The sequence below is a fragment of the Cuculus canorus genome, chromosome 3 (assembly GCF_017976375.1).
Source record: "Cuculus canorus isolate bCucCan1 chromosome 3, bCucCan1.pri, whole genome shotgun sequence".
Taxonomy (NCBI): Eukaryota; Metazoa; Chordata; class Aves; order Cuculiformes; family Cuculidae; genus Cuculus; species Cuculus canorus.
Window position 1 is genome coordinate 51,121,915 of NC_071403.1, and position 27,380 is coordinate 51,149,294.

Below are 27,380 nucleotides of genomic sequence, written 5' to 3' on the forward strand. Positions count from 1 at the left end.
CAGGACATACTTTGGAGCATTCCATTAGATAAAAACATGCAGCTGAGAATAATTTCAGCAAATGATAGTGCTCTGCTACAAATACGTAAAGTGAGCAAAATGCATTGTTCAGTAAGGTCTCTGCAAAAGCGATTTTAATCCTCTTAAATTGTAGGGCTCCTGATATTTATTCTCCCCAGTCATCATAAACACCATCAATACTATTTTTTTAAGTATTTCCAATGATGTGGGATGAGATCTCTGGAGAGAGCAGAGGCGTGAGACAATGTGTAGTTAGTACAGATGCAGTTAGTTCAGTGCAAGAACTTGGTTAGTGTCTGGAAGAGCTCTGATCTTATAATGCCACTTGCTTTTCAGAGAAAAAAAAACTCTCATAAGCTCTGATCCAATTGCTACAGAAGCCAAAGTGAAAAATTAAACTCTGGATGCCTAGAGTAAGTATTGCTCTGCATAATTTTTCTTGAGTGGCCATTAGTTTCTGGAGGCTTTCTTACTAATCTTACTCTCTTGTGTAAACAAATATGGTAAGGAAATGCCACTTAAAATTTAGTGTTAGTATGAGCTTTTGAAAAAAATATGGAAAACTATTTCGTTCCTGTTTGTTTGTGTGTTTTTATTTTATTTAATTCTGTTTGTTTAGGTTTTAACAGCCATTGTTATGCTTGCAAGTGCTCACACTGGAATACAGCACATGGGCAAAGAAACCAGAACCAGCAGTGACTCCAAAAAGTTCAGCTACAAATAAAAATTAACCTGATGTCTGTTTACATAATCTAGGCAAAATACAAAAAGCAAACACAGAGTATTATGAAACAACAATTAAACTATCAGATTCATTCACTGCTAATAGTCCAATAGTATAAAGTGTTTTTCAAAATTAACTTTTTAATCTGATACATTCTCTATTCAGGAATGTTCTGCTGCAATCCAGAAATGCAGAGAAGCATTACTTCTAAGCATGGACTGTTACATAAGTCAATAGCTTAACCAAAGCCGGGGGGATGTTCGAAGATATCTGAAATATGAGTGACACGAGATAGATCTGGCATTTCAGGCAAAGTGAGACCATCTTAGAATAGAAATAATAGGCTTTATGTCTTGGTCTGAGACAGTTACCTTTTGTACAAACTTCAGCATACTCAGTTGTAGTTCACTAAAAAGAATAATTCTCTTAAGATGACATGAACAGAGTTTGTCTGAAACAGTATTGGAGATCTGGGAGGAAAAAGAAGACTTTTTTAATGCCTTTGTTTTGAAGGGAAGTAGAAGTCTGGTACACCAAGAAGAAGGATGAATTGTCTTGTCTGTACTAGGGTATGGATAATTCAGATCACCAGCACCTAATGACAGTTTTTATAGTGGGATTTCACCACTTCTAAAATACTTTCTGAAAGCAAAAGTTTCAGGATGACCTTTCCAAATCAAATGCTAGTAGAACATTTTGCAATGAGAAGGTCTTACAGGTTTCCTACCTTCTTCAGGATGTTGGGACCTTCTTGAAGAGCTTGCCTGGTTCTGGAGAAGGGTGTGAAAGAGGCCATCAGGTGGCAAAGCTGATGAGAAAACATCCTGTGGAGGCACAGGGAGAGGGACATGAGTGTCTCTACAGCTGTTTTTTAAAAATTAAAATACCACTTGCAGTGAAACATTTCCCTTCAGCTTTAATAATTATTATACTTTGTGTTATAGCCTATTACATGGCCCCTGGTACCTACCTAGCTAGAATATCTATTTCTGTTTTTATTTGTACATGGTTATAATAGTTTCATGCCTACCTGACGTCTTGTACTGATTTAACTGTCAGTTTGACCTGAAACCACTTAAGTAAGGTAGTGCAAAATTGTTGTAACCACACATTTGAACCAGACTTATTTGATTTGGCCAGGCTCAGATAGGTATTTGTTTAAGCTGAACTGAAATAAGTCATTCTCATCCGATTTCACATGGGATTTGTAACAATATAACTGCTTAGTTAGGCTTGGAGTTTGATTTCACTTTTGCTAAAATACCTGTTCTAATACAAGCTATTTTACAGACATAAGCACACCCATCATGATATGGTTGTGATGAAGGGTATACTAATTAAACTTTTCTCTTCACCTGCAGAGTCTGTCCCCAGCAGAGGCATCGACCTACTCTGATAGTGCTGGTGCAGTAGCCAGATCTGGATTAACTGAAGCAAGAAGGGAAGACTAAGGGAAGTATGATATGTGCAGTACCCTGCCAGTGCCTCCAGCCCCGTTACCACATGTTATGTGCCTACAAACTGGTAAGAGAGCAGTCTCATCCCCAGCATTCACGTTGAGCTGTGTCTGGCCCTGCAAAAGCTCCATGTGCCCTCCTGAGTTTGAAGGTGAAGGATGTGGCAGCCAGGGGTGTGAGGGGCTGCAAACCCACATCAACATCTGTGTCAGCAGAAGCATCTCAGACAGAGAAGCCACACTGCCATATCATCGTATTTACTGGGGTAGTTTCTTCATCCTGGGGAAGTGGTGGTGTTTTTACTCACAATGTACTTTACAGTTGAAAAAAAAATTCAAACCCAAAGCAGCTTTGTTAGTGAAGCTGCCAAAGATTTAAAATATTCCTGTACTGGTAAAGCGCTTCTATTGGAAACATGCCAGTATATGGAGAAGTCCTATGTGCTTACACAAATTAGCATTGATCTACTTAAATTGATTTAGCATATGATTTTAGTTCACTGATAGCTGTGTCGTGGCTGAGACACAGGACTCATAATCACTCCCCTCTTAAAAGCATTATTACAGTGTGAACTCTTATCAAGGAGAAGTCTGATTTCTTTAGGTTGGATGCAGTTTATTCCCAAAGCGAGACATATTTGCCACTGTTAGCCTAAACTGTTATGCATGGCTGCTCCTCTTATTTGCATTCTGCTTTTCAAACCATCAAGGTATTATCTGCAATGATGCCCAGGACAAAAGGTAGCCAAGCTCAGAGGAGGAGTGTCCCTCCCAGCAGCAGCAGCTTCTTTTCTAGGAGCTGCCTACTACATCAAAGAAATGAAGTCTCACTGTTTATCTAGCAAATAAGCAAGGTTAATTCTCTACCACAGACAAAACATGAAATTCCCATGTGATGTTCTTTTCCCTCCTCCCTTCTCACTGTAACCAAGTGGTGGAAAAGCACAGTCCATTTGGTACAGTGCCCAAGAAGGCAGGCCCATCCCTGTTCTCCCACAGAGCTTTCCCGAAGGCCTGTCAGCAGCAGTCCTGGCAGCATCCCAGAGACCCACAGGACATCACAGGACACCCAGGCACTGCAGCCCAGAGCATCTGCCTTTGAACTCTTTGTCTTGACCTCAGAGTAACCCTGCCACCATGCCAGCCAAAAATCCACTCTGGAAAAAAAAAAAAAAAAAAAAAGAAAAGAAAGGAAAAGCTTTATAAAATAATTCTTCAACTGAATTTTTGTTCATCCAGAGAAGGGGAAGTATGGCATATCTTCCCTTTGGCCTCTTTGGTCTCCTTATGCCATCAGAGCAGGTTCATGTCTCACAGGGTAGCGAGAGAAAATGGTAACAGGAAAGTGTAGACTCATCAATCTTTCTAGCAGAGGATGTGGAGCTCACTCTAATTCAGGGGTGAAAGTCCAACCCAATTACATGACTCTATTTTTATACTTGAAATATCAGTAGCATTTGATTTAACCATAAATCTGCAGTTCAATTACAGAGACAATGTTCCAAAATTTCTGAAAGCAGAAGGTGATACTTTCATAATGGGGCTACCATGATCACAGCTGTATAAGAATACGGCCCTGGGGAATGCCATCGTTTTCATTATTCATGTAGCCTGGCCTATTTTGTCCTCTGTTATGGAAAGACATGAGTGTCTATGCATATATGTGCCTGCGTATGTGTGTGAGAGAGAGGCTACAGATAAGTTAGGTTTTTCAAATAAGTGTCTGGAAAATATCATTCTCCAATACATGATTAACTCCATGTGTATTTTGCCAGTGCCATCATAGACCACAATATCCCCAAGCAGGGTTATGCCTGGTGGTCCGGTGGAGGGGTGGGAATCCATGCTACCCAGCTAAGCATGAGGGAGAGCCTTCCTTTTGACGGGTACATCCAGGCCCTCGGTAGGACAATAGTGCTTTTTTAGCAGGGATCAGCCACTTGCTCAATGATGCCATACATGAGTGACAACCCTGTAAGCAGGTAAGTTATTGCATCCTGAGATAATGGTGCTAAAAAATCTATTTAGGTTCTTGTTCACATCTTCACAAGGTTTCACAAATATTAGCTACACTGCTATGCTGTGGGAGCCAAGGTGATGTCCTAATCCAAATATCTCAATTTTTTCCCGTGTTACATTCATAATGGAGACTAAATTAATACAGATAAATCAGTAGCAACTGCTTCTCCCCTCCCCCAACCCACTCCGCATCTGCGGCTGGGGCTCTGCTGGGTGCCAGCAGCCCAGATCACTCATCTCTCCTGACATTTCCAATTTCTCTTTCTCGACGAAACCATCCACACGTACATGAAATGGTGGCACTTAATGGTTCTCAGCACAAACAGCTCAGCATTGACATGATACTGCTTTTTAATGCATGTAGTGAAGATATCTAACATTCCCACATAAAGGCATTATGCTTTTATAGCATTTTAAAGTGTCACATATTTCTATATTAAAAAAAAAAATCCACAAAACTCTGTTTCTGGAGGAAAATAATTTAAATTCAAGCCATAATCACTGTTGTCAGAAGCAGCTTTTGATCTGTGAGGGCATTGGGTTGATGGCACGTCTCGGTGGCTGCTGTGGCTCTGAGGTGCACCCGCCCCTCGGCAGACCTAGGAGGTCAGCCTGCGCTAGCAATGCTAGGAGCTGCATTTCTAAAGGGGGGTGTGTGAGAGACACAGGCGAGTAAGTCAACCTGATGTTAGGAGTCACCTTTCTGTTTCTGAAACTCACCCAAATCCTTTGGAGAAAGTAATCATTGGACTAGTTGTAAAGATAGCGGGCACTTAGCATAATGGCGAAACACAATCCTGGAAAGATAAGAGGGTAAAGATAGTGCTTGCTCATCATTCAGGCCATCTGGATTTGGTTTATGGTACACATTCCTCAGCATCTGCACTGGAGACTAGAGGATTTCCTTGTTTTCCTCAGCTTTCATTCCCTTAGCCTGTATCACAACCACCCACCACTATGGACACGGCATGCTGTGTAAAAATATGTCTTTAAACTGTGTCAAGGAGAGATAGGAGTGCTCAGACACTTCCAAAAGCTGGTGGGTGAGGTGTCACTTAAGAACTGAACATCACTCTGCCTTCCTCCCTGCTGTTACAATGCCATTTCTGCCTTTATTCACACACACACACACACACACACACACACACACGCACAAGTGCACATACACACACAGAAAGAATAAGAAGATAAAATACTGCAGACGCATAGCACAGCCCATGTCCTCTCCAGCTCCCTCCAAGCAGTGGGGGGCTTGCCAAGGCTTGCCACCTCCGTACACCTCTCTGCCTGTTTCTATCAAACTGTGTTGGGGTAGCAGAGATCTAATGCCATTGCTTCATGGGGTAGTTAATCTAGTTTTAGGACACGGGATGTTGGGACAAAAACCCATCAGTCTCATGGTGCAGAGCACTGAAGCAGTGCCCATCTGCGCTGCCAGCTCAGATTTCTCCAACAGCTTTCTCCAAAGTTCGGCAAGTGTGCTTTATGCTGTTTGCACATTGACTCCAGAAGATGATGGAGAGTTAAACCTGGCATAAACAGAGTCTACTCTGATTAATATGACAGAAATATGATCCAAATAAAGTCTGCACTTCCAGGTGACTTGAAGGTGCGGGGAAGTAATGGTTAAATGACGTGTATCTCTGCTCTGACCAGCTTCATGAACCCAGGGCATGGATGTCTCACATTAGAGATCACATCAAAATTCTGGGGTGGGGAGAGAAGATTATTTCTTCCTTCACTCAGCTGTTGACAAAGAAGGATTGCATTCGCAGCCTCTATGGCAACATTTACCCTGGGTATGTGATATGTAGATTAAAGCGGTGATAGCCATTATACGGAGTTCTTCAGCCTTTGCATATACTCTGAAGCAGTGACAGACACTCACTCCTTCTTACAGCCGGGGGTACTATCTGTCTGCAGCATTCTTATCAGCCAGATCCACTTCTGTGGTTTACAACAATTTGAGGTTTCAAATGGCCCTGCTGAATGAAGCACAAAGCCAAGAAGTAGCTGACTTCATTTCTATGGAAATACGGATCACTACCCAAACCAAAACTTTTTCAATAATGAGATAGAAAAACACATTTGTTTTGACTTTTAGAAGGATATACAAAAATAATATGAAAGAACATGTCTGTATGTCTGGCTGGTTGTAGGGAAGGCATCACAAAAGGGACTTTACCACTCCTGCAGTCCCAGGACCACTGTTACTGTGACCTACACAAACCTACAATGCCTCTGCTCATCTTTGTACCACTAGTTGTAGCCCTACCTGCATAAGGGGATCAAACTCAATGGGTCGGAGTCAAGGAAGGCTCTCTAGGTGCTGTAGGCATCAAGTGTCCCAGTGGAATAGCACAAGGTGGTCAGGATATGGCTCAGGACCAGGAGGTTAGGTGATTATTACATCTATGAGTATTTGGAAACAGCAAAGTCTGAGGTCACTCTACAGAAAACAGTGTTAGAAATGTCACAAAGAATAATAAAAATCTATGACACTGGTTATAAAAAGAGCAGTGAAAGGAAAGAAGACAGCAGAAAGGTGGAGATTTATGAGGACCTCTTATATGGCGCTATGGAGAGAGCTGGGAGGAGAAACAGAAATATGTGTAAAGACTCCAGGGGACATGCCCTAATCTCATATCTCAAGATGCATGTGCATTTGTAGACAAGTGATTAATCCAATAAATTGATAAAGGCATATGCAAACAAGTACATACACATTCCAGTGTCCATTTACATTCACTGGTATGAATTATGCACATACAGTTTCCTGTAAATGCAGTGTCCTGGGGCTTTTATTGGTGCAAATCAAGATTCCTGCATTTTGAAAATATGGTCCTCTGTGTCTACTTAGAAATACCTGTGTTTTATTAGACTATTGTGTGTATGTAAGAGAGGCTATTGCAGAAATCTATGCCACTAACAGCAGCAGATGGAGATGCTGTCAATATGTACGTACAGCACAGCTACCTCAGGTAACAGAGCACTAATGTAACCATCGTTTTTATGTCCTGAGGTGATGTAAAACAGCCTCATCACTTCACACAATCCAGCAAACAAGCAAGCAAGCACTCCTGGCTTGGAAAGGAAGAAAAAAACTGGTACTGTTGTAGCTATGCAACTGAAGTGAGTGAGATGTTAAACAAAATGCAGCTTACAGGGTTTTCTGAGCGGTTAAGGTTTAAACTGCTTCAGAAATGCCAGTGTTAAAGGATTGCCTAAGGTCAGTGTCCTCCCCGGTGGGAGGATTTAAAACTTATTCGTGAATGCCTCAGTAGAAATTAAATTCTGTCCCAGCATTTAGAGTTCACACCTTCTGCTTGAAGGGTGAATGTGGTCCTAAGGATGTGTAGGGCATTAAAGTACACGGGGGTGGGTGTGTAAAGCCAAGTGCTTCAGGAGACAGACCTGCCTTCTGGCAGATCCTCTCCTGCTATTCCTCCTGATGTCCGGAAATGCTCCATTTGACATCAAACTCCAGTTGGCCTGGAGAGAAGTGGAGGGGAAGACTCTATCCCTTTCTGTCTGTTTCGAGTTAGGGTGTGAGAGTGCTGCCCAGTGCTTTGTTCTCCCCTTCCCTGACCGTGCATCTTTGCATAAGGTCGCAGTGATCAATACTGATTAACTCTCTTCAGAAGAAAGGTCTTTCCTTCCTTTGTTTCTTGCAAGATAAGAAGCGATACTACCAGCCAGCCCTATGAGAAATGTTAGATACTTCACAGCCTGTAAAACCAAGTGATAGCTTTTGCATCAGTCAGTGTATAGGTGAGATGCCTTAGGCAGGAACAAGGTCTGTTTTTCCAGCTGATTCAGCTGTGGAAGACACCAAATTACTAGGATGAGAAAACTTTTATTTCCAGATGTTGCAGCTGATTAGGTAAAAAGATACCTGTCCTGCAAGCCTGGCTTTTCTCAAGTCTTTAGGCTTTGTGTTTAAAACCTATAGCATCCCTAGGATTCGTTAGCAATATTTAATTTAAATGCAAAGAGGAATAAAAAGAGGGCCACGAAGAATGACTCGAATACACAAATCTCATTCAGTGACTCTGTAGTTGTGAAACTGAAGCTAGTCACCCAGTTGGCAGCAGTTAAATGGTAAAGGATGGAACTGGATGAAAACGGATGTGTTCCAGACCTTCTTTGGGCAGTAGTTTGCTATGGGGCTGAGTTCATCTGAGCCTCAGTGAGCAGATTTATCTCACCATCCCACAGAAAGCTAACCTTGGGGAATAAAAACAATAAATACTTTCTCTTTCTCTGGCTGACTGGGTAGCAGTGGCTTATGGAACACAAGCACATTACACAGAATGAGATGAAGCAAGAGAAAGGGGGAGATACTGTGTGACATGGAGCAGGGAAGGAGGAGGTGAAGGCAGGACCACCCTTTTCAGCAGGAGTGAGTTGTCAGCTCTGCTCAGCCACTGAACTGCCCTTTGACAAAATGCCTCCCCAGAAAACACGTCTATTCGCTCCTTCTGCTACCCCCAATTATTTGGCTTGTGTGTAAGGGATGAGGCAGGCTATGCTTCCAGATGTGGAGCTGGTGGGGAGCTCCAGCAGCAGTACTGCCTGGCTCCTGCCTGCTCTGCCTTTTCACGTGCCCACAGTCCAGAGCAGGTATACATATTACTGCAGCTGGGGGACAATATGATTTAATTTAAATTTAATACAGCAAAAACATTGACTCTATTTGAAGGGCTGTGGGGAAGTAGAGCTAGAATGGGTGATAACTTTCTCTCACATCTCTTCTGCATGCCACTGTTCTTGCATGCACACAGCTATCAGCACCAGCAAGGTTTTCATTTAAAGTAGTTTGATTTTTGAACCCGAATTGTTCCTTGTGGACTGTAATAATTTTTCATATGGACCTGTATTTTATTTCATCTTTAAACACTGGTTTTATTTGATTGACCATAATGGGATCTCAAATTAGACTGTTATTTTATGTGTTTTTGTTGGTTTGGTTTTTTTTTTTTTTATTATGTGCACATTGTGTAGCTATAATAGGACTCTTGTGAATCTCAGGGATGATAACACAGAAGCATTCTTTCCTAGTTTAAATGATACTGTAGCATCTCAGCACATTTGGAGGTCAGGCAGTGTGGCCATATGATAAAAATTCCCATTAAACAGATCATTTGTCCTTTTGCAATTGGGCTGCTTGGCACTTCTTGCTGAGGAAGTGAGTTATTTCATCCGTGCAAAACTCAAGTTCATTCAAGTATCAAACTAGTATCAGTGCAAAAGGGGAACAAGCCTTTGTGATACTAATTCCCTTTTCATCTTCGCTTTTATTTGCTTTTTTCCTTCTACTGCAGCAATATACTCTTTGTTACCTGAGCAGGGCAGAATGAATGGGTAAAAAATCCTAAATCTTTCCCTAACTTGCAAAAAGCCTCAAAAACTTGACCATTTAACTGTCTTAGGTTATTTGTGAGCAGCTGCACTTTGTAAATTTGGCCCAGATTTAAGGTGACGCAATGTGAGAGGTTTCACATGTGATACTTCTGCCATAAAGAAAAACTAGAAAGTGCTTAGAGCCCTCTGCTTTCAGAAGAGGTTTGCGTGGTTATCTAAAATTTCATGTACTCAGCCAGCTTTCTAGCCACTAGAACCTTGCCAGCACAGAACACCGGCTATCACTCCATCAGGGGAAATTAAGCTAAAATTTAAGCTGTTTTCAAAATAAAATAATAACTCCCCACCCACTTCAGGATATAACAACTTAAGCAGTGGCTCTGTTATCAGCCTGCCAAGCTCTTCAGGTCTTGTGGAGGCTACATGGGAGTGCTGCGGCCACAGATCTCATACAGATGCCTCCTTCCTTACCTTGTTCTGAATAATATTTAGTAGTAGCGAATAAATGGGGTATTGGGGAGAGAATAGTAGCGAGTCACTGTGCATTTAGGATCTTTACTGTGAGCAAGAATAGTCATCCAATTACCTTTTTTTTTTTCACTCAGCAACTGGAAAACCGAGCAGTATTTCAGTCATGTTATCAGATTTTTTGAGCACTTTGTTCAGAAATATTTCAAGGACTTCCTACAGCATTTTTTAGAAACTCCTGAGGAAATATTTTTAAATTGGGCAGGAATGAAGAGGTACCATTTAACATGAACTAAAATTTGGTTTACTTATTTCGTACTCCCACTGGTTTACATTTTTCTGACTCCCATTAATTGCTTTTTCTTTAGTTATATATTAAAGTGGTGACCTTCAAATTTGCTTATTCATTACTCTATAGTACCTTTTACTTACTCGTGTTTTAGGAAGCCCTGGACTTATCTAAACCTTGGATCTCATACTGGAAATACAATTCATACTGTGTTAGTGCAACTCATTGGGTAAATAATTCTGTGACCATAGTTTCATATTATGCTAGACTAAAGCAGTAATTGCTTGTAGTTCAGTATCACAAAGGAAAGGAAACGTCATGCTTAGCAGATTAGGCTTCATATGACAACATTAGTTACAAAACACACAGCAAAGGACTTTTAGGGACTATAAATAGTGGAAACTCATAGATTCAAAGAGTGAGTTTTTTACTGATGGAGAGCAGAAGCTTTGCAGCAAACAGCTATTGACATAACAAGGGAAAAAAAGCTCTTTGGCCTTCAGGGCTGAAGAGTGGAATAGGTGGATTGCATTCATTAAATGTCCCAGGGGATGTTTTTTTTCAAAACTTTCTGCATTTCTGATCAGTGAACAGCAATGCTTCAAGAGTCATCAGGTTATGCTCTCAAATTAAAGTTCAAATAACATTTCTGAGTGAAATCTTGCTTCCCATGAGAGCAGCAGGAATTTCATTACTGATTTGACCAGGGATAGGATCTCACCAAGCATGTCAGGGGAAGGGAGGATCTGCTTTATTTTTCTTTTCCTAAACTTTGAGCATGTAAAGAAGGCAGAATAGGTCTGCACCAAAACCCTTCCACCCCTCCACAAAGCTCAGAGAAATGTTTTCCCTCTGTTTGCACTGCCTGTGTTGAGGGCTCACTGGGTGTCTGGAGGTGGCAATGCTGCATAATTTGGAGTCACCTGGAATCAGTGTCAAGCTGTGTCCCTCTGAAAAGCCACTCTCACTCCCATGCCATGCTGCCCACAGCTGTTGACGAGAGCCTTCATCTTGCCTTTCTAAGGAAAGGGGTCATGTTTTGCTGCAGCCTGGAGATTTCAGTCCTTGATTTTGATGGAAAAATTAAAATCAAAATGCTTGAGCCCTAACAGAAAACTTGGCTTTATTGTAAATTCTCTGTGACTACTTCTCTATCTTGTTCAATTATTTGTCCATTAGTGTCAGGCAGTAAAATGTGTTTTAAAGCATTCAAAAAGTGATAGTAATCCAACCACTTTCCATAATTTTCCTGTGGAAATCATAGAAAGCTGAGAAAATAAATCCTCCCTCAGTTCTCAAATGAACATTTGAAGATCTATTTCAAATTTTCATCTTGAAAAACAAGTTTCTGAAAGGCATTTGTCTTGTCTGCCAAACACTCTTGCTTAAGTCACGCATTTTCTCTAAATAAAACCCCCTCAAACATTTGAAACTCCTTGCGTAAGTGTGAATGTTTCTCATGTGTCTCTGGTAATGAAGACCTCATACCTTCCAGTTGTGACTGAGGTATCTGTTGAGAAGGATTCATTCCCATCTTTCAACAACAATATTTTTTTATCTTATCCTAGAGCATTGATTCAATAAGATAAAATCAACATAAGCCTTTACCAAGACTATACATTCTATCAAAGCACGGATCAAGAACTCAAAAGGGATTTGGGTCAAAATCTAGGCAGAGAGATGAAAGACAATGACTTGTTACCATTTGGACCCCATCCAACAATCTATACCTTCAAACAAAAGACCTCACTCCTAGTAACCTTGCCTTTGATTTTATCTTTAAGTATCTTCGCTGTAGTCCCACCTTCTTTTCTTCCCCTGATCCCAGTAGGGCTGGGTGAGTGTCAGGGGAAGGGTTCCTAACTGATCAATAGGCTTAGAAGTGATTCAGAGGCAGTAGTAAAAGATTTTAGATAAAATCTGGAGTGTATTCAAGTTAGCTTTTCTTATAGGGACTAGGCAAATAAGGAAAAGAGCCACATAATGCACACTTCGTATTTTTTTTCTCTGAAAATGTCAGCCAAACCTCCAATTTACCTTCTCTCAAAATTTTTCAATGTTGAAATATAATTGTTTTTATCCAAGAGAGTATGGTTTTGAAATGTACTATTTTTTTATTTAAAATGTTTGAAAACAAATGCTTCATTTCAAATTTTCAGGATTCATACACACACTCTTTAATTTTTCAGGGTATTTTTAAAAGTTTAAAATATTTCAAATTGTCTTGAACCACATAGAAATAGATGCATTTTGCCTCCTCCAGCAAATCCCTTGGGGCTAATTCTTTGCTCTTCTGTCTCCTCAGTCCCTCAGGCCTGTGAACAGCAAGTGTATGGCAAGCTGGTTTTCACAGTTGCTAAATTGTTCTACAATAATGATCAGGATCATAATTAAGATGGAAATATTTTCCCTTTTGTGTGTCCTCATTTTAACAGCTAATAAACTAATGGCAGTGCTCTGGCTCAATGTAGAGCTAGAGCACACTTGAAGCAACAACAAAAACAGTCTTTTCCAAGCCTAAAGTCATGTGATAGATCTGCCTTTTCCTACTCTTTGTGTGCAGCTTGTATATAGCAGCATTTATTGTTTTTGTTTAGTAGTAGTAACACAGATCTCAGATGGTTTAAATGATAGACAGAAGTATGCACTTAGGTTCTGCAAACATTTGCACACCCATGGGTGCAGAGCCAATCTGGCCGCTTTGAAAAAATAAAAGCCTCTGAACCTTTTAGCAGAGGCAGCCAAGACATTTCTCTGCGCTTCAGCTCTTGAAATGCCGGGCAGGATTTACCCAAAGTGCTAAGAAGCCATCACATTATGCCCTAATAGTATCCATGTATTGATCACAGGCAAAAGATCTCTAACTACACATACTTCCATGATTAAAACTTCCAAACTGAAATGCTGTTTATAAATTATTCTCTTATACATCAGAAGCAATTTCCTGACATATCTGGCCAAGAAGCTTCCTCCTTAGGAAGAGGGATCCATTGGTGATGCAGGGGTGTGCATCCTTGGAGCCGCCTGATTGCTTCAGGCACGTAGGGAATGCACAGGGCAGGGCTGGGGCGTCGCGAGGCAGCAGAGACCAATGGGCAAAATATCTGCATTGCTTTTCCAGACACCACAAAGCAGATAAACATAGATGGATCCTCTCCCACGTGCAAAGAATAGCAATGTAATTATTAATCTTGTTTCCTTGCAGAGGACAAGGGGTGATTTATTTTGTACTTTACTCATATAATGAATTCAGTGTGTGAGTTACCGCTTCGATTTCATTCCTTCCCTACTGTAGCTGCCTTGCATCACTGAGGTGCTGCCACAAAGCAGAAACAAGAGATCCAGGAGTGAGAAGATGGTATTGTCAGTCAGCTCCCACGAGTAAAGAACACCCCAGCAGCCACTTGCTCCTGAGGGAGAGGAAAGAAGCCGTAGGGGTTTGGAGAGATCCTTTCACCAGGGCGTGTACGGGGAATGAGCACAGGGGGAAAGCGCTGGGGGGCTGTGGGCCTAGGATGATGGAGGGGCCCTGTCTCTGTGTCTGGGCTTTGGCAGGGTCCTGCTGGGTGTGGGGAAAACACAGTCATTTGAAAAAAAGATGCCAAGACTAATTTTTCTTATTGATTCACCAAACCATATTTTCTTAGTACCTCTCCAAGGTCATGAGATAAAATTCCTCAATTTCTCCTACTAGTATAGGCAATGAACGGCTGGAAACTGAGACTTTTTCTATGTGTTGTTTAAACTGTGATGGAAAACTTTATTTGTTATTGCACCCACTTTCTCAAAAAAAAAAAAAAGAAAAAAGTAAATGGGATTTAAGTATCAGAGGAGCTTAACTCTCTCCTTCAAACTAAATTTTTTAAGCCTCTCAGTCTGTGCAGGTTGAAAAATGACCAGTGAAGTCAGTTTGCCTTGTTTTGAGCATTATTTGTCTGTGGGATGCAATAAGGGCCAGCTGGATTATCTCCTGTTCATCGACTGTGACCCATTTTCAGGGTTGAGTAGAGGTCCTCACACGTAAGGTTGTAGATACTTTGGATTTTTATGAACATTATCTCATCTTGCAATGGATTTACAAACTTAAGTCAGTAAGTTTCCAAAATATAAAAGCTGAATTATAAGCAGAAATGCATGATAATTAAAATATCCTATATAATGAAAGTGTAGCCCGATGAGAAGTGGAAATGGGAAGAGTTCATTCCTTATAAATTTCTATATCACCATGGAAAGGACTTTTTCTCTCTCCTTTGTCTCCATTCCATTCACTCCTCTCCCACTGGCTTCCTGCTCTCATTAAATCTGTAGTAATTTGCTTGTCTGTCAATTTACTGTTTAGGATAGGTTCACTGTTAGGCGATGGACACACATGCAAAAATATCATGGTCACACTAAATCAATTTTCTTGTGAGAGAACAAGAATAAAGCTAACAGAATCCCTTCCCTTTACTACTTAGTAAGCCTTAGAATAATTTAATATATGCATATGTCTGCAAAGGGCCATAGAGAGATATAAATCTTACTTAACATTAATTTGGAGATGATCTGTGCTGTCATATGTTGTTGCTTTGAGTAAGATGGCTATTTCCAGTTCACATTTATGCACGTGAAAGGTGTGTGTGGGTGCGTGTACACATGTACGCATACACATCCACCTGGCAGTGATTGTCAGTTGTGAAAACAACCACAGGCTGCAGCCTACAAGTCAAAGGTCAAGTAGACTTTTTTGGTAAACATGGGGAAATCCTGCTTTGAATAACCAATGACTTGACCTTTGCTAGCTATTAGTCTAGTCGGTAGTAATTATCCAAAGGAGATTAAATTATGAGACTCTCAAGGCAAGGTATTTTGCATATTGAATAAGACAAGGGATTAAACACAGATACTTTCCAAATGACATGGAAGTTGGCAGCAGGATAATGGCTTCGCAAAAAAAAAGGACATGACTGCGAGTAGATTCATTTTCTTCCCTCTTCCTGGCTCCCCTCCTTGAGCTGCAGAGCCCTGAGCAATTCGTATCACAGGCTGGTGAATGGGCGCTGCTGGCTTATCAAACAGGCAGCAAGTGATATTAAAGTAACAACACTATGTTTGCACACCACGCAGGTGGTGCCTAGGTCCTTGCTATGAGAACACCTTCATAAACACCTGTATGTCAGGTCATAGTAATTTGAGGCTGGAGATGGATTTCTAAGGCCTGATGCCTGTTCCTGAAATATCATCCAGACTCCTGAGGTTCCAGCCATCTCCTCAGGTGCCTGTGAGACATTACCCTGTTGGCATGGACATCGGCACTGTCCGGACTGGGCTGAGAGGCAGTTAGATTCAAGGTCAGACCAGGCACGTGTGGTGCTGTGGCTCAAAGCACCACAGTGCTGGTTGGTTCTCAGAGGGCAGCAATGCCAGCTGGAGCTGGCTGGAAGGCAGGATTCATCCACACTAGCTGTTCCCACCGGCTTCCTTGCATCTCCCACCACGGGACAGCCGATGGAGTGCTTCCACAGCTGCTGTCTCACTTGCTCCACCTGAGACCATCTGCAAGGGCTGAAGCACCTATCTGCTTTCACAGGAAGAGGATGGGGGCGAGGGGCTGCAGCTTTGCTGCTGCCATTGTGGTGAGGGTAACTGCTGGGCACTGAGCCAACAACCTAACTCTGACGAGCAGCTGGGAGACCAAAAATTCTGTCCCACCGCAGCTCTGGGAAAGATAGCTCTTCTCACCACATAGCCTTGGCAGCCTGCAAACCATATCTGGCCAACCTGAGCCAGCTGGCTGTCCGCATACTGGCAGCTGCCAGGTCATCCTTGCAGGGCTGCAGGACACTGGTGACTGCAGGCTGCTCCAGCACCAGTATAAGGTCCTTGCGTGGCCTCAGGCCAGTAAAGGATGCTCTCATGGCGGAGGGAAACAACAGCAGGCTGAGGAGATGCTGTGCGGCAGCAAGAGGGGAACCCTGGAAATTTGGCTGGGCATTTGTGGGAGAGAGAAGCAAGCAAGGAGATGAGGTAAGTCCAAGGCCCACAGCAAAAAGGAAAAAGAAAGCTTTATGCAATGGGAGAGTCTGGGATATTTTAGAAAAAAAAAAGAATTATGCAGAAATGTGACAGGGAGAAGTACATTTTCGGACAGAAGCAACATAAAGGTGGTACAAAAAAATGGCACCATCACCTTCCTCAGCCCCATGGAGAGCAGAGGAATTTGGGGCACTCAGTCCCTCAAAAAGGACTGACAGCCCTGCCCCCAGCCTTGCCCTCCATTAACCCCCTGGGGGAAAGAGTCTGCAGAAGGAGGGAGAACTGATGCCTCTGTCCCTAGCTGGCTGCAGGCTCCAAGCTGCTGTGATGTGTCAGAAGTGTCCTGCTGGCTCTGATCACTGACTGGCACTGAAGCATCAACATTTGGATAAATCCATCACATGAGATTTACTGACAGTCTTACAAAGAGCAAATAAACCTTTTGTCAGCTCTGTGCAAAACCTGATGAGCTGTGGGCGGGAGTGAGGACCTGTGTGAGGGTAGGAAATATCTGCACCTGCCAGACCTGGGTTGTTCTAGAGAAACCTAAAACACTTGAGGGCTTCAGGGGTGGAGTCAGAGGTCATCCTTTCAGGTGTTTAGATTTCATTATTTTTACTTTTTTTTCCCCCTCTGGTGGTTTGAAATAAGAGATCAGGTCAGTGTTCTTCAAGTCTGCAGTGTGTCACTTGGAATATAGCAACCCATTCAAATGGATGAGCAGGTCAGTGGTCTTGTTGTTGTCCCTTTGAGGAACAGTAAGGAAATGGTTGTAATGATTCTGTGGCTCAGAGGAGTGGCTGGATCATTTTCTTGTGTCAAGTCTGGTAATGACATTTTTGCAGTAAGCCTTTGGTTTTGCAGCACTCCTTTGCATGAGTAAGCGTGTTCTCCCATTTACAGCTGGTAAGTGGCCTTACGATGTGTGACCCAGATTTGTCACATTTGTCCCTAAATCTGTACCTGAAAGTATAAACTTACTTGAAGAACTTTTGCTTACTGATAAGTAAAACTTTGAGTATGTGGTGAGATTTGTGGACCTCCAGAGATCTTTTCCATCCTGAGTGATTCTGTGTAAACAGCAACATGAGTGGAGGCATCTGTATTGGGTCTGAATGGAGGGTATAGGTGAATACTTAAAATAATTACAAAATGGTTTTATTAGAACAAATACAGACGTATAACCTGCTGACTTTATACTGGAATTCTTGCCTCATTTTTTTTTTTTTTTTAAATTAGTTTGAACTTATGTGAAGCTACTTGGATGTAAATATACTGGAAAACTGATCTGCAACATTGCACAGGCATCCAAAGGAGGAGATGGAGGGCATAGCTAATCACTGAGGGGGAGTTGTGTTACAAGTTCTGTTTGCTTCAATAAGAACCATATTTGGTACGAACAGATCTTGAGAAAATGCTTTCTTTATATAGATTTTTGAAATATTTTTGTCTCTTCTGCGAATCTGTTCCACTTATCAGTAATTGTTTAACACTTAATTATATAACTATTAAGTGAGAATAATAGGTAAAATAAGATATGTGTTGAATTTATGTCCACGTGGAGAGGGAAAGCAACTAATTTTGTAGCAATTAAATAGGTGATGTTTAGCTTACTAATATATTTTCATTGCTGTTTGCTAGTGTATGAAGTACATTGCAGAGATACATGCAGCTGTTATATGAATCTTGTTCACAATAGGTACAGTGGGATGCAAAGCCAGGTGGTCCTTGCTGACTGTTAGTGTATAAACTTCAAATGCTCAGGGACTCCTCCTGCCCCCGCACCCCACCTGCCAGCTTAACGACTACAAGTTTCTGGCACGACTCCACAATTTATACTTAGATGTGAAGAAAAATCCAAGTGTAATTCTGATAATAGCTTGTATGGGGCTTAACGGAACAAAACTGCTGAGCCAGTTCCTTTTGGTACCTGAATATTGTAAATTCTGATAGTCATCTCTTTGTCTGCTGGTCACTGGCATTTAAACAAAGCTTTAAAATAGGTGCACGATTTCCTTTTTTTTTTTTGAGTTGGAGGGGACCTTAAAGCCCATCCAGTTCCAACCTCTCTGCCATGGGCAGGGACACCTCCCACCAGATCAGGCTGCCCAAGGCCCCATCCAACCTGGCCTTGAACTCACCCAGGGATGGGGCAGCCACAGCTTCCCTGGGCAACCTGTGCCAGCGCCTCACCACTCTCATGGTGAAGAAATTCTTCCTTATGCCTAGACTAAATCTGCCCTTCTCCAGTTTATAGCCATTGCCTCAGTCCTATCACTACAAGCGTTTGTGAACAGTCCCTCCCTAGAATGTTTGTGTTGGGTTTTGTATGCTTGTTTAGTTATTAATTTAAAAATCTATCTCCTGTGATTCCACATACTAAACATCCTTCGTCTTCAGCTGGTGGTAGGCTGAGGGGAGCAGGATTTGCCCTGTTTGTAGGGTGATGTGCTGCAGGGAGAGCACCTCCTTCAGCCCTGAGGCTCTGTGGCACTGATGAATTTGGCAAATGTCAGTGGTGAGGGAGCTCCAGTCAAACTGGTTCCAATGCTGACTGCATCTGAATGGTCCCCAGACGTTAATTTCAAGAGGCTTTCTTTAACTTTACTGCAGGGAATGTCTGTAAACATATATGTAGCTCTTCAGGATCAAGTCAAGCTGGTTAAGGCAATGTGAAATTCAAGGTCAGAAGGTGAAATGCTGCTAAATTTAAGATCCATGTTTATGTCTGTGTGTAAATTGTTACTTGGATTGTTTCCATTTTAGATGCACTAAGTAAGGGATGGCTCTTCCAGAGTCCATCTCCCCCCACAGCTGGGTACCATAGTCATTTCACAAGAGTTATGACCTGAAAAGGTCCTCCCCAAACAGGTTTTCCCAAGTATGCAAGCTGAATTGCTCTTGTGCATCCAGGCTTGTATCTATAAATGTTTGGATGTGGCTCTGTAGGTTCACTTCATCATTCCTTATACAGGATTAAACAGTGCGTTCTCCTGCCAGGCTTTTTCCTACCACTTGTCTTCAAACAGTGGAAAAACTCAATCGTTAGAATGCTTGGGCTAAAATCCCTTCACAGAGATACAAATGTATTTGATGGGATCCTCTTCTAATGGGGGAGAGTGAGGGTTTGGTACCATGTGTTTATTTGGAGTTTTTCGTTTGGTTGTTTTTGTTTTAGTTTTTTTGGGGGGTTGTGTTTTTTTTTTTTTTTTTTTTTTTGTGTCAGAGCTTAAAGGGACAAAACTAAAGTACCAGCAGAAAAGTAGGGAACCTTTTTCCACATGGCTACTGTACTCTTTTCCCCAGCGTGGTGTTGGGATGATGCTGCTGTTGGCGCTTTCTGAAGGGTTTGGAAAACAGACCATCTGTCTCTTAAATATCTCATGCCACCCTTAGTTTAATAATTGCAGGTTGCCTATGCAGCCCCCAGCCGTGTCTAAATCATGTGGTTGTATTAGGTATAACTCTTCCATTTCTCTTTCCAAGCTGGTGTGTGGTTTGTTTGCTGCTGAGTAAATGCAGCCATGGAATAGAGATGTCTGAATTTAAGAGAAGGTGAGGTTATCTGTCGCAGTGACCCACTCCAGAGGAGGCATGTATGAGGAGAACTCAGTAAATGCACAGCTCTGAGAATGGTGCCTCCTCCCTGGCTCCATGGTAATTGTTGCTCTGTTAATTCCCTATAGTTGCTATAGGTGAGGCCAGGTGCAAACTCAACATAAGATATTCATTCTGTCTCTGGGGATGCGGTAAAAACATCACGAGGAAGTAGTGACGGGCAACAGCATTGGGATAAGAGAATTGTCTCTGTGTCCTCTCCAACAGTGTTAATCCAAGTATATCCTTCCCTCAGAAGAAGACATTTTTAGATTAATATTCTCTTTTTAAATCAATGACAACTTTCACCTGCTGCTCATTGCTTTATCTAATTAGTACCATTTCATTACATTGTGCTGATTTAATGTCTCTCTTTAAAACCAAATGTTAAAAATAAGCTTTGATGCTTCTGTGTGGAAGTCTCTTTTCCCTTTTCAGCAAGTTTTTGCAGATGAAAGTGCTTTTAAAAATTTTTATTATTTTTTAACACTTTAAGCCTTCTTAAAAATTGCTGGCGTAAAGTTATATGCTGCTCAATTTAAAGGAATTTTTCAAGTGAGATTTACCAAAATAACTACTCAGGCTCACCTTGAGTTACTTCTGTTTCTTTCATACAGTTCTGTCCAAAAAGAGCAAATTTGACCCCTGCACTTTGTTTTCTCGTCTTCTTCATTATTTTTCTTTTATTTATTCTTTTCCAATTTCATCTTACTTGCATACTTGGTTATTACCGACAAACTGGGATCTAAAGTCTGTATGACTTTCAGTAGTTACTGAAGTGGAATTAGATCCAAGTTTCCTCCTGGATGAACAACAAGTTTTTGCCAGGCACTAACATCTGACACTGAATTGTAGCGGTTAAGAACTTAAGAAACACAGGAAAAAAAATCAAAACTGTATGGAACTGATGCAAAAAGCTTGGTTCATTAAAATTGAACCTTAGCCTAACCTCATAAGGAGCAGATTGGAATCACAGTATGTTGGTTTTGTTGGTCTCCTTAAAAACTTTCCCTGGGGAAGTTTACTTCCCTCAAACACCTGAAAAAAAAGAGGTTGGCAAGTATAGCTTTTTCTGGCTGCAGTGGAGACACCAAGGAGAGCTGGATAGGAATATGTGTAATAGCCAAGTTGTGGAGCCAGGAAATACGGAGCTGTAGTCCCCTTGCAGAGTCTTTGGTTGACCAAACGCTCAGTAGGAGCTGATCTCCTGCCACAAGTCATACTTGTGGGCTTTTCCCCCTACCCGCATCCCTCAGATTTTCCTTTAAGCCTTTTGGCAAAAAATGAAACTGGAAGGAAATATCGTAGAGTTCATATATTGGCCTAGCTACTTGCTGTGTAAGTAATACATGCTTGCTACAAATACAGCTGAAATTTTGGGTTTTTTTTTTTGAGAATAAATATAAACTGTGCCTGAGATGGGAACGTGCAGGTGCTACGTTATGTGGGCAACTAACAGGCAGTGTCCTGAAAAGCTGGAAGTCATCTTGGGCATTAGGAAACTAACTTTGACCAGATGTTAATGGCAATTGAGTTACAATGCCATGATGGAAACTGCCCGGTAGGAAGTAGCTTTTAAAATGTCATAACTTAAACCTTGATTTACTGTATTGCATAAAAGTAAGTCATGAGTTGTATTTGATACATCTTCTTTTTTATTAGTGCTCTACGAAGAAAAGTTCTTATGGTCCCTGTATTTCAGCTCTGTGTGCTTGCCCAGTCCTAACTTTTTCTGTTCGCATCGCAGCTCATAGGTGCACAGAACAGTTTACTTTGGAAGGGACCTAGAGATTGCCCAAGGCAGGGTTGATTTGAAAAAGTTCTAAAGTTCTTCAGGGTCTTGTCCAGTTGAGCCTATGCTGGCACATAGCAGCCTAGCTCTTTCCAATCACTACTCCAAGGTTTAAGTTAAAAAGTTTACTTGGGACGCACACATTGAAGATTTTACATAAAAACTGCATGCACGAATACATATTCTTTCATGCTTGTTTATATGTAATATATTGCACTCAAATGTGTGGAGCAGGGAATTATTATCATGACCACACTTGTGGAAATATTTGAATTTAGCGTGCTTTACATAAACACTCTGGCCTTAAATCCACAGTGCAGGGTGATAAATATAGTGCAGCAGTTCTGTTCTCAGGACAAATGCTTGAAGGGGCTCTTAATGTTTTCATTTCAACCCCCTCAAGCAAGCAGTCGTAGTTTGGCCTTCAAATGTTTCTTAAAAATTGCCTCAAAAATCTTTTCTATGAAAAAACTGCATGTTGGAAGGGATGAAACCATCTGTCTTCCCCACCCCACCCCAATGATTCAGTGGAGGAGAGCAAGCCTTCCTTGCCTCTCGTGCTTGCTCTCCTCTGCTGATGGCCACCCAACCATCCAGACCCAAGCGCTGCTGAAGCACAAACCCAATCCTTGAGATCTGTTATGTAGGAGTAAGTTCCTCACTAAATATAGTAGAAAAGCTGAAAACCTGGAAATCTAGTCATCAGAAGCATGTTAAAGACCTGCTGCTAATCCAAATCATACGATTAAGACTTGATGTAGCCATTTAGAAAACAGAAGCAATGTCAAGTACGTGCACCTGAAATGCTTGATTTCTCTCCTCCTATTCCTGCTTCCCTAATTTATTTATTCCTGCTCCTGGGATGCTTTCTGCTTTGTTATGGTCCAGTTGATTTCACAACCCATATTTCCTGAAGCTTTTGAATTGCTTGAACTTAACTCCAACCCTGAGAAGCTCACAGGTATATGTTCTTGTACCCGATAATATTTCACATAAATCCAGCTGCCAACTGAGAAATGGAAAGTGTCCAATTGACCCTTGCATCTGATCCAGCCTTTCAAGCCAAGGACCAAAGGCAATAGCAAGATATTTTGGGACCAGAACAGGATGTTAGTCTGGTGTGTCCTTCCCTCCAAGAACAAACCAGCTTCAAAAGGACTGTACTGGTGCAGAAGGTCCTGTGGACAACCCTCCTGTGCACAGCCCCTCATGGCAACAGGCAGGGACCCAAGGTGTTCCTGGTTTGCTGGGCCAGGCTGCAGCTCTGCCAGCAGCTCTGATCACAAAAAGCCTCAAGACTTGTTTGCATCTGGCACTTGACCAGGACATGGCTGATCTCCCCTCCTTCCTCAGTGGAGTTGTGTTTAGCTGGAGACAGGGATGTGACAAGACTAAGAGGCTTAAGGGGAAGGGGGGGGGGGGGAGATCGCTAAACAGACAAGACAGAACACAAACAGAGAGTAACGCTAAATAACGGATGTAGTTTATTAATGAATTCAGACATGAGATAGGCACCATGTATAATCTAAACATCAGTATAAACATATACGATTTTCATGTTCATGGCAACTGAAATTCTCAGATTTTTGAATTTTGAAATATAAAGAAACCTGTTGTATGTAGCCTGATGTATTTCAACGTCACTAGTTTTCTGTAGTTTAGCAGTAGCAATAACAAAGTATCCAGTCACTACAAAAAGCAGATCTTCTGATAATAAACAATGGCATAGTTCTTAACGTGCTTTAGCAAACGCAGGGATAAACACAGCAAGTAGCTTTATGAAGCTGCCCTTCTGCCATGTCACAAAGTTGCTCAGAGCAGATGCAAAGGCAGGAGTCTCTCACCTACAATTGCATCCATGCAGCAACAAGTGGCACACCTAGCAATAACGGTTACCTTAAAAAGATTTCATTTTAAACCCTGCTTGAAGGCATTTGGGCTGGGAACTTTGCACTGTGGCAGTTTCTGCAGCTCAGGTGATGGCCAGTAACTTGGTCCCTTCGGATGTGAGACAGAACCTGCAGGTCAATGTGGATCATTTTTAACAAATATTTCACTAAAATGTAAAAATAAGAACTAAAAATGTAATAGTTCAGGAGAATTTGCACATAGTTAACTAGATGGGCGGGTAAAATTATAAGAGCCCTTTCAGCTTTCCTTGGATCACTGAGGCTATCAAAACAATATAAAAATTCCTGTGCATACGAAAGTAGAAAAAAATTACAGGATGTTTGTCAACTCTCAACTAACTGAGCTGGAATGGTATTTTAGGGAGAGACTGATGGGTCAGATAAACAGTTGCAGCACGTGAGACCTGAAGGGACAACACGGAGACTACAACACCGAAAGCAATGGGTATCAAGCAGCAGTTTGAAATGAGTTATTAAAACCTGTGGCTCAGACAACCATATTCCTTATGGAAACTTTACAGGCAGCCAGATAGTGCCACATTTAATATCCCATACTGCATGGAGATACATCCAGCACACTCGCAGTGGAGCCACAGGGACCACAAGTAAGGCACAGTTATGGTTTTCCAAATTTCTCTGGGTAAGATGGAAGGAAAGTCATATTTGTTTTTCTTGCGAGGACTCTATAAGGAAAACTATGGCTGGAAACCACACTTATTTTCTTAAAAAAGTCTTTGGATTTTTCTAGGCTAGATAGCCCAGTGCTTGCAAGGCTATATTGCAACACAGTTATGTGGATGAACAGCACAGTTGTATTTTGAGACACAATTTAATAGAAAATGTCAGTATTTCTCTCCCCAGTAGCTTAGAGAGCCATACTTGAATCTTGCTTTCTACTGATCATGTTTGTCCAGCTACAGTGTAATTAAAGCATTCCTAGCCTAGGCTGTTATGAACTCTATCACCTAATCAGGCTAAAACATCAAATAATTATTTTTTTGCATTTTACTTCGCAGCAATCCCCACAGTGCTGGGGGATCACGCTATGAATAGAACAGTTCTGAAATGCAGGCAACAGATATTTCCGTGCTACTCCAGGGAAGGCACAGATAATTATTTTAATTGTCCCCACTTTGCTCTTCTGTCCATAATTATAGTTTTGAGTTTATAAATAACGAAGCATGATTTAAAAAACAAAACAAACTCCTCAATTACAACACAGTTCCCGAGATAATTAAGTCTCCAAATGTGGCTGTGTCGAAGGGAACCAAAGCTACATTGCAGAAGCCCATAACATACAGATGTGCGTAAGCAGAGCAAAGTGACAGGATGGAAAACGTCACCAGGAAAATAAACTCTCTCATCAATGTTTAACTGCTTTTTACCTTAAAAAAAAAAAAAAAAAGCCTATTGTCTCGATTGAACCTATTGTTCTGTTGTATTTTTTGTTATCGAAGTGAACCAACAGTCAGTCACAGAGGGAGTTTCCTGAGGAGAAGCAGCTCGAAAAGCTAAATGCAGTATCCCGTACCTAAGGCTTGTTTTGCTGCAGATTTAAGAAAAACTAGACAAGGTAAATTAACTAAGGTAAATTAAAGCACATGCTTTAGGATTTAACTTGTTTGAGTACCCCCTTCAAATAGAAAACACACTCCAGTTTTCCAAGTATGGTGGTTAAAACCTACAAAATTAAGTAGAACAAAGCTCTGCTCTGTCACATTCCTGATTGATGGACATTCCTCTGTTGTTACTGGGCATTGTGTAGCGCCAGGGACAGGACAAGAAAAACTCCAGGTTGAGAGCCAGCACAGCAGGAGGCTTCATTAGCCACGAACAGGAGCAAAACTGGGTTTCAGAAGGAGCAGTGCCCTCACTGAACAACCAGCTTTACCACAACACAAAATCAGCTGGACATCCTGCAACATAAGCTTTGGATAAACAGAGACCTATGCATATGAGACAGCTATGGCTTAAGTGTGTCAAAAGAACTTTGCCCAACAAGGAAATAAATTGTATATTAAAAATCTTTTACAAAATACATGCTCTGTTCTTTCTCTGCTTAATATCTCCCTTGCTTGAAACTTGGCTGTTGGCCAAATGCATCTAGAGCAACACTTGATGATAACTCAAAAATGTGCAGTTAATCTGTGTGTAGTTTCGGCTCCTGAATGCCAGGAGCAATAGAGTATTTTTCAGAGAGAAATAGGCTTGATCGTAGATTATAATAATGTTTATGCAGGTTTTTCGATCACCAAGATAAGGGAAATACTTCTGTAAACTCCTTTGAGAAAAGACAAAAACTCCAAGGTAAAAAAGTCCTCTCTTTTCAATGTTTTTTTATCCACAAACAAGTAAAGTCCCAGTAGAGAGCTTTCTGCAGTACAACAAGAAAAACTTCAGCTTGCTCCCTCCCCCCCCCTTTTTTTAACCTTACAGCTATATTTCATCATAAAAACTAGTTTGAAGAAAGAGTAAACTTTTGCTCTTTGGTCTATCTTGACATTCCTCCAGAGACACATAACAGGAATATTTCAGATTCATTTTTGTCTCCTACTTGCAGGAAACAGGAAAGTTGCAGTTCTTAATTTCCAGGCTTCTGAAATGAGAAAGATAAAGAACTTGCTTATACCTTGAAACAAGACATTTTTGCTTTCTTTGAAGAAAAAAAATAACAATAGAAAAATCACAACCTAAAAGCAGTGTTTTAGTGAAATTGGATATTTTTGCCTTAACCATAATAAACAAAAACATTTAGCTTTTCCACATACATCTCCCATTTATTATCTGTGTAACTCTATTAGGTGCGAAACAAAAATCTGTACTCATATTCCAGTATCATAGGCTGTATAGTATTGTAGTAATTGCTGCTGACTGAAACACAATGCTGTGGAATGAGATTAAAAGAAGTTAGTTTTTGTTTCATAGGATCAATTTTGTGGATGCAAAGGAAAGATTTTTTAACACCTTCTGTCCAAATGTGAATGCATTAAGATGAAAACATCCAATAAACAGTTTGCAATTTTAGGGCAGCAGTTTTGGTGTCCTCGCCTCATGGGCTTCTGTACAGCTGTGAAGATGATCACAGCCAGAGCTCTGGGATCCTTCTCGCACTCAGAAAAGCTCTGAGAGTGGCTAAATACCCATGCTGTGTATTACAATCATTCCAATGCTCCACCAGTTTTGAAGAGGAAATGAGCGTGAGAATACATCTGCAACTGGGGACAGCCACCAACCAAGGAAAACAACCACCCCCCACCATCCGCTGAGATACCTAAAGCCAAACTGGCACAGTAAGAGCAGGCACCTGCTGCCACTGATTGAATTAGACGGAACACAAGAGCTCACAAGGGTCCTTAACAGACTTTACTTTTGCAGAGTGGGTCAAGTTCATGAACTCCCCCTCACTGTGCAAATAATACATTGTTTAAAAAAAAAAATTGCTTCCTACTGGCAGACTTGTCTCCATGCAAATCTTATTCTGACTGGTATTATCTACGGATGGCTCCTAAGGAAACAATTTCACCTCTCATAGTGTATGACCTGGCAGTATAATTTAAACAGGGTAGTGGCCGATGGCTAAGAACTAGCCAGATTCCTTTTGGTTCACTTCCAGATATTAAGAATTCTTTCTTTTTTCATAGAGCATGTTGCTCGTACGGAGAAACTGTAATACTATGTGTTCCACGTGTCAACTCTTTGTCAAAATAAAAAGGCAGAGCTAAGAT

The 27,380-nt window shown here is 41.3% G+C and overlaps 1 protein-coding gene across 4 annotated transcripts in view; it reads right to left on the reverse strand.

The window, feature by feature from the left end:
• Window positions 1-23,224: 23,224 nt before the first annotated feature.
• Window positions 23,225-27,380, reverse strand: part of MTHFD1L (methylenetetrahydrofolate dehydrogenase (NADP+ dependent) 1 like) — a 158,523-nt gene continuing 154,367 nt past the window's right edge. For all 4 annotated transcript variants that reach the window (XR_008449309.1, XM_054063516.1, XM_054063517.1 and 1 more), the window contains one exon: window positions 23,225-26,251. The gene's annotated coding sequence lies outside the window, so the exon portion shown is untranslated. The remainder of the gene's footprint in view (window positions 26,252-27,380) is intronic.